Consider the following 8,806-nt stretch of genomic DNA (forward strand, 5'->3'; position numbering starts at 1 on the left):
CCAACTGCTGTAAAGGCGTTCAAACCACATGCGCTGCGTTAAATGAGCCGTCTGCCTTCTCTATTTTGAAGCGCGGTATACACACGCCATTGAACGATAGTGCAGCGTAAGCTTCTTATGGGCTGCTGCCGAGGAATAGCCTTAACTCAACATCTGCCCCAGAAAGAGCCAATCACGCTCCAATTGGTCTTCGGTGGCTTCCTAAACCTGTGATAACCCCGTCGATGGAAAAATGAGAGCATCAGTTCAATCTTAGAAATAGGGGGTGTATAGGGGTACACCCCTTGTCCCATAAGTAACACCCCAAAACTGCATTTGGACGTTCAGTCCACTGACAGCAAGCTGGCGATACCAGCTTTTTCGAGCGGCTTGATAACTGTCGGATATAACAAACGAAATAGCTAATGTGCGTATCAAAGACAAGAAAAGAAAAGAAAACGCTGAGGTTTTGATGCAGGGCCAATGAAATCTTCATTTGTAGCCTTTAATACGCACATTAGCTAATTTAATAGGTTGTATCGGTCGCCTATCAAGCCACTCTTGGAAGTTGGTATGGTCGGTTCGGTCGACATCTGTAGACTGAACGTCCAGTTGTTGTGTTGGGGTGTTACACATGGGCCAAAGGATATACCCATATACATTTCCTATTTCTGCGAGTGTTTACTATGCAGAAAACCACTGCAAGGTGGTAGACTTTGGGAAGTAATTAAAAGGAACAAATTGTACCACAAAGTGGCTGCCAATAACTTGTGACCAGCGGTGATCTTGCCGATGAGCTATGCACAATGGGAAACTGCGGATCCGAAATTGAATGCGAGGTTGGAAACCGCGGGGCTCAATGTAGAGACACAGTTATAATCCTTTAATTCTGTGGCGGACAAGTTGCACGGCTTTGCGAAATGCAAACTCGTGAGTTCTATTGAGGAAAACCCTCACATAGCATGGCCACGTTAGAGAAAGCTCCTAATGGCGATTATGACTTGTCAAACGACCGCTCGGGTTTTTGCCAATACCATTGGCTGGGTTTACTTGAATGAAATCTAAGCGCATCGAATGAAGATGTGACCCGTTCGGTCGCATTACAGCAGTGGACTCAGTATTCAATGACCTTGAGCGGCATTCAAGTAAACCCAGTCTATATAGAAGTGCAGTGATCGTTCTCCGATTTTAGAAATGTGTTAGTTGATGAAAGCCCAAAACTAAGCAAACAAACAAGCAGTTGAGATGTTCCTGAATATTTCCTTCAACTTACAAGAAAGTACGTGTGCATTGGTAAAAAAAGTAAAATAGGTATTTCAGCTGCACTAAACACTCCAAGCACAATCATAGAAGCATACATTGTCCGGAAAGTGCCCCGATGCTTTAGCATTTCCTGTCTGGATTCTGTTCTTTTTCAGCCCTAATCTGTTCCAGAAATCCCAGCTCTACTAACTGACTCATTAACCCTTTGGCTTTCCCCGTCGTGTCGGCCTGCGTCCTGAGTATTAGGAATGGCGGGCTTCAGCCGGTCAAGTGTAAACTGTTTCGCTAAATTTAGAGCGAAAAGAAAATTTGTGCGTAGAACATGTGACATCAAGCCTTGTGACGTCATTTTTCTACTTAATTTAGCGGCAGAAATGTTTGGCCGTATACGTGTAATTTTAGAGCGGAGCTCTTAGCCGCTCGTTAGCGTGTTTCCCGGCGTCGGCGTGGCCGTCGCCGTCGCCAATGCCGTCGGCGTAACCGCGCGCGTTGCATTATGGGAGGTCACAAGCCAATACACCAATTCAATTCCACGCTAAATTTAGCGAAGATACTGAATCTGTGTAAGTGTGACGTCTCTTAATGCAACACTGCGCATTCAGATTGCACGCTAAGTTTAGTGGTAAAACTGGCGTCCTATTACCTCAACACGAGCTCAGTTTCCCTCCCAGATTCAGCGGAGAATTGAATTTGAGTTGAGGTCCCGCGACGTCAATTTCCTCGGTAAATCTTGCGCAAAAACTAAATTTGTTTATAGGGGACGTGACACGAACCCATGTTTCGTCATTTTCCTCACTAAATTTAGCGTCGAAACCGTGGGACTTGGGGAGCTTATATAGGAGGAGTGGAGAGGACGAGAGGGTCTTCCGTCCCCTCCCCTCCTTATCTAATTAATATTATCATAAATATTATTAATTTATATTAATAATATTAATATATTAATAAATATTAATATTAATATATTAATATTAATATTATTATAATATTAATATTATATTATTAATAATATATATATTAATATTAATATATTAATAAATAAATATATTAATAAATATTATGTGCGCAGGAGTACGATGTCTATATTTGCACATACATATAAACAAATTCTTTAGCACGGCATATCGCAATATTAACATACCTCAAGAAATGTGCACTCATTTCGCATTACAAACATTTGTAAACGTCTGTCACTTTTCCTTCTAAATTTAGTAAGATCAATTAATTTGTGTGTAGCTTACGTGACGTCAAGCCATGTGACGTCATTTTCTCCATCTAAATATAGTGGGGAAATCGGCTGCCGGTCACGTTTAAATGTTTTAGCTAAATTTAGCTGGAAAACTAAACTTGCTTGTAGGTCACTTAACATCGAGTTATGTAAGACGTTTCTGCACAAAATTTAGCCAGAAAACTTGCTGCCGGTCACGTGTAAATATTCCCTCAATGCTTAGCGGCAAAACTGAATTTTTTTTGTAGCTTACGTGACATCATACCGCGTGACGTCTTTTTCCCGCAACATTTAGCGGGGAAATGTGGCTTCACTCTATCGAAAAATCTATATTATGAACGTTTCACGCTGAAAATCGCCGTCAAATTAGGGAAACTTGGGAGCTAATTGTTGATGCCGGTACAGTCGCCGTTGTCTTTCATTACGTTCTGTATCTTGTTCCGTAGAACCACAGTTCAACACACTAACACTTAACCACGGTACAGCAAGTGGTGCATGGCTACCCTGATTTCCTTCCATACGTTGCAGTGACGAGCGAGCTGTAACTCTTATGATCACTACGCTGCACATCATGGACGAAAATGGGAATTGTCCTGGCATCAAAACTACCTCTCACGTTGTCTTTACTTCGCACGAACAGCCAAAGTTCGTCGAATATGAGAACTGTTGCTACAGTCGACTGACGAAACAGACGCCTCAATTTACCGTAAATAGGGCAGTTTATTGTTTTCAACCATTTCCTTGTTTTCAATGCCCACCAAAGAGAAACAAACATACAGTGTGATATATAAATGAAGAAAGTAAATTTTCATATTTCCGCAAAATATATTATACCACAGTCCCTGCACATCTGCTGACATACAACTCATTGTGCATACATTGTAAGATTTATTTAGCAGCTGTCATTCAACACTGTATGTTTGCTTATCTTTTTGGCACAGGAGTCTATAAGGGCTATTTGCGCCTCTCTGAACCCTATTTGCATAGGGTTCATAGAGGCGTCCGTTTGGTAATTTTTGCAGTTTTCGCCAAATGCGGCTAATAGGGATGAACCGCGCCCTCTACATTGTGGGATTTAAATATTCCGAAGTGCAGACAAGATGCAGTAATCAGGGAAAATGTTTCATTATATCTTTAATGCACCAATAAATCAGACTAGCTTTGAAATTGTGATTTTCATAGAGAAACCCCAAAACATAAAATAAAACTTCAAAAGTGACATTTAGATGCCAATCCTGAAACAGATGAAAGATAGACCATAAAAAAATTACCATATTAAAATAAGAAATATAACATTAGGTATATAAATACGTTGATGTCCACTGATGTACAATGCTGATAATCACTTTATCTGAGACATGCGACGGTCACAACTCTGTGTATGACAAAAAGTAAGTAAGGGACAAACACTTTCTTGTTTCTTTTGCTGCAACTAGCCACCTCAGTAACAATAAAAACTTTTAGAACAATGCATGAAATGATTGAAACAAACTTTCTTTTTTACATTGTCTTCCAAAATGCCAGTAGAAGCGCAGGTCTTTCTGTGAGGTTTATAGGAAAGAGAAGGAGGGAGGAAGTGTTTGGCAGTCTTTTGCAAGCCTGCACTGGGCCTCAAGGGATAAACTGCAAGGACGAAGTGGAGTTCGGACGAAGTTGCACTCTTGTGCTATAAGATTATTTACCCTCAAGGAAAAATGCTTAACAAAGTAAAACTTACACTCCGATGTGTGGCAAAACAAATAGTCAAAATTTCACCTACATTTAAATAACTTTTTTTCAAAGAGCTTTTAAGGTGCACAATGAAATTCTGCATATTCGTTTTGCATAACAGAGAGGCGTAGGCTTTCCTTTTTGATGCATTTTACCTTGAGGGTAAATAATAGTATATCGAAATAGGGCAACTGGATCTCCAGGATCTTTGACAATTATTGTCTGGAAGAAAACATACAACTTAGTTGACTATAATGAAGTATTCATTTGTTCCAACAGTACAGAGGTACGCAGGCTGCCTTAAGTTAGTAGTAGCCCAGTTAAAAACACTATTTCATTTGTTTCTTTTCTTGCGATGAAATGTGCCATTTCGGTTCGATGCAGTTCAGTAATAACGCTGTCGAGTGATTTCAGAAAAGATCGAGCAAAGGGTGGCTTGTCGATAGTTTAAAATAAACTGATGTTTTTATATGCCATTGTCTAGTATCTGGTATAAACAAACCCGCACTTTCTTTTGACCAGAAGAAATGTTTGGGGACAGGAAAAATGGTAAGGCATGAAGAGGTGGACAATTGCATTAACACGCACTGACGGAGGGGGCACGTTTGAACGTGAATAACTAAAACGATAAAGTTAGGAGAAATCTAATACTTTTTAGACGCAAGCTATTGGTACTGCTTGCTTGTAATATAAAGTAATAATATTTTTTTTTCCCACAAATTGTCAAACATGCCTGCTGGAACGACAAATGGCAACATTTAGAGGCCTCCATCTCATGAAATAGTTTAATCATTATTATTTACAGGTAGTATTCTATTTATATATGGATAGTACTTTAAAATAAATAAGGTATTTGAGTGATATGATAGTCGGGATATATATCTGCAAACATGGGAAAAAATCACACAACAAACAATTCTGATGTTAATGAAAAAACATCTTCGATTTTTTTTTATTTGGGTACACTGTCATACACTATTTCGGCATTTATTTATATTAAAACATGTTGCATTATTTTATTGAGAAGGAAGACACAACTCCCCAAAGTAGGGTCGTTTTTCAAAGCCAACACTTTGCAGCGCCATGTTTGAGAAGTTACTTTGAGTTCCAGTTTCATGGAACAAGCACACATCTTTCAAATTGTCACGAATGACAATTGATGAGGCGGTAATAACTGAACAAACTAAACTTTTTCATGGAACGAACTTGTGCCCAAAATAAAAAAAAGAGAACAGAAGAGAACAGCAGAGCGACGCGGGCGTCGATGTCGGTGAAACCGCTTGATGGAGCGCTGGGGCGAGACTGACCGCAAAGTGCCACGCGGAGCCCCTTATGTACGCGCGTTGGCTTCCGGAACAATCGGCCTAGAACGTTCGGCGACTAGAGGATTCTTAACTCGATCAGTCGAGAATGTTCTCGAACTCACGAGAACGCAATGTTGAAAGAATAAATAAAAGAAAATTAAACCGACTGGAATCGAACCTAGACTTTCCGCGCGACAGTCAAGCGCGGTAACCACTCGGCCACGCACGCGGTCGCTCGCCCATGCGAGTGGCATTACTCCCACCATTAAAAAGGCATCGCCTCGATGTCACGTCAAAGGCAAATAAACAGAGCGAAACAAACAAAATAATGTAAAGATACGGAGGCTGGCAAAACACAATCCTCTCAAGCGTTGTACAAGACCACCGTTCGAAGTCTTATCACGCGTAGTACGGCCTGAGGCGCACGACGTAGACGACTTCCGGTCGTGGAGGGCGGCGTAATGAAGTCCGTGTTCCGTCGGGCATCACCTCGTAGTTCAAATCCCCAAGTCGACTAAGTGCTTTGTAGTGTCCGAAGTAGCGCGTTAGGAGTTTCTCGCTTAGACCGCGTCGTCGTATTGGGGTCCAAACCCACACATGGTCTTCCGGCTTGAAGCGAACGTCGATCCGGCGAAGGTTGTACCGGGTAGCGTCGACACTTTGTTGATCTTGAATTCGGAGTTGGGCGAGCTGGCGAACCTCTTCGGCTTGTTGAGCAACCACCTGGGCGTCGGGGATCCCATCGGCAGCTGGTTCGTGGGGTAGCATCGCGTCGAGCGTGGTCGTTACTTTTCTGCCATGCACCAGCTGAAACGGGGTTACCCCTGTGGTCTCTTGCACCACCGTTTTGTGAGCAAAGGTGACGTAGGGTAACACCTCGTCCCATGTCTTGTGCTCTACGTCGACATACATGGTGATCTCAGTGTATGTCCGCAGTGAAAAATCTGTTGCGTCATCTGGGCCATGAACAAAGATCCACGGTCTGTAATGAGGACTTCGGGGGCGCCGTGCCGGAGGGCAATGGACTCGATAAGAAACTTGGTGACTTCAGGAGCCGAATCTGATGGAAGGGCTTTCGTCTCGGCGTACCGTGTGAGATAATCTGTGACGACGATTATCCAGTGGTTTCCTGACGTTGACGGCGGGAAAGGGCCAAGTAAATATATTCCGATCTGCTGGAACGGCGTGGACGGTGGAGAGAACGGATGCGGAATTCCTGGCTGCTTTGTCGGCGGTTTCTTGCGTCGCTGACACTCATGTTATGATCGAGTGTAGGGGTGAACGGTCTTCGGTAGCCTCGGCCATTAGTACTTTTCTCTAACCCTGGCGAGCGTCCTGCTGTAGCCAAGGCGTCCAGCTGTTGGGTCGTCATGGCATTCTTGGAAGATTTCTTCTCGAAGACTGGAAGGAATAACCAACAGCCATGCTGTGTGATTATTGACTAAGTTCTCTTTGTACAGCACCCCTTGCCGTATGGAGAAGGTAGGCAGGATTCCTAAGAAAGGACGGGGAACCACACTCGCTTGTCCCTCTGGGTGCTCAATGAGCGCTCGTAGTTGAGGGTCGTCACGTTGGAGTGCTGCCATGTCGCTGACATCCAGAGCGCCGAGGAAACACTCATCGTCGACGCCTTCGATGCAGGCAGGACTGGCCTCGACTGGGGCCCTTGACAGGCAGTCGGCGTCATTGTGCTTCCGGCCAGATTTGTACACCACGGTCATGTCAAACTCCTGCAGTCGTAGGCTCCAGCGTGCGAGGCGTCCGGAGGGGTCTTTCAAGTTGGCGAGCCAGCAGATCGAGTGATGGTCCGTGACGATGCGAAAAGAGTTTCCATAAAAATATGGGCGGAACTTTGTTATTGCCCAGACGACAGCGAGGCACTCTTTCGCGGTCGTTGAGTAGTTCTTCGCCGCCTTGGACAGCGTCCGACTCGGGTATGCGATGACTCGCTCTGCCCCATCTTGTATTGGGTCTAGTACCGCACTGTTAAGTACCGAGCGAGACAGGACACCTTGGTGGACTTAGCGCGATGCGTTCCACTTAACTAACTCAGATATGTACTAGGGTGCCTTTATGACCTTCTGTTTACAGTGATGCCACCCTTTGTAGTACCCGATGCCGACAGCACGCGCTCACGGGCAAAATACAAAGAAATCGAAGAAAACAAAATGTCGCCATAGCCCAATCAGCGCCACAAACGCGTGCAGGGACACGCTCTTTCACGCGCTTCTGAACAAAAAATAATTGTAAAAGTGGGAACAACTTGGCCAGATGTCTCCACCCTAAGCAAAGCGCACATGAAGTCACCCTAATATGTACAACATGGTCCTGTTCGAGAAGGCTCGGCGTAGAAGTGGCCGTGGCTCGCGTGGACACGCGCAGGTGCGTTGGCCCATGCTCGCGCGACGCGCTGTCTCAAGATACAGTTCTGTACACAACACCTTCCCCTAAACGTAATCCTGCAAGTACCGAGGACGACGCTGTTCGCGCTATGGGCGTCCTAATGAAGAAAAAGCTGGAGTTGAACTCGGAGACTGCGGATGCGGTGTTGATAGGCTATCCTGGACGGGCTCTTCCGTACTCAACGAGACGTCCGGCCCGACGTCATAGCCAGTAGTTTCGAAGTCTGGCTGCCGCAGTTGCCCCTCAGAGTAGGGTTCGGTATATCGCATCTTCTACTTCGGATGTGATCAATATGTCGCCGCTACACACGTCCGTCTTCAAGCTGTACCTGGTAAGAGACAGGTCCCAACTGACATGAAATCTTTTCTGGCAACCAGCCGTTCCCGCTTGCGCTGAAATTCATTGCAAACACGGGGCTTCTCTGCGCGAACTGTCGAACAGCCTTCCGACCGTCGATCTCGAAAGATGCCTCCTGGTGCTGGGTCATGACTGACAGTTGATCAGGATGTAGCTGATCCAAGGCTGCTCGCAGTTGTCGACCGAACAGAAGCTCCGCAGGGCTCTTTCCTGTTGACGTGCTTGGAAGAATGTGTTGCTCGAACAAGAACCAGTCCAGACGAACGGACCAGTCCCCCCGAAGTATTTTCTTTAGTTACTTTTTCGTCTCCAGCACCATCATTTCGGCTTGGCCATTCGAAGATGGGTGATACGGTGCCACCAGGACTTGACCAATGCCGTTTCGATGAAGAAAATCTTTAGAATCGCCTGAACTGAAGGCAGTACCATTGTCCCAAACCACCACGTTCGGCAGTCCGTGCGTAGCGACTAAGTTACTGAGTATAGTGATCACAGCCGAGGCGAACGTAATTTTGACTCGAAGGACTTCCAGCCATTTGGAGTGGGAATTAACTACGATGAAAAA

This window comes from Ixodes scapularis, unplaced genomic scaffold (assembly GCF_016920785.2).
Source record: "Ixodes scapularis isolate PalLabHiFi unplaced genomic scaffold, ASM1692078v2 PGA_scaffold12__126_contigs__length_90152505, whole genome shotgun sequence".
NCBI classification, from domain to species: Eukaryota; Metazoa; Arthropoda; class Arachnida; order Ixodida; family Ixodidae; genus Ixodes; species Ixodes scapularis.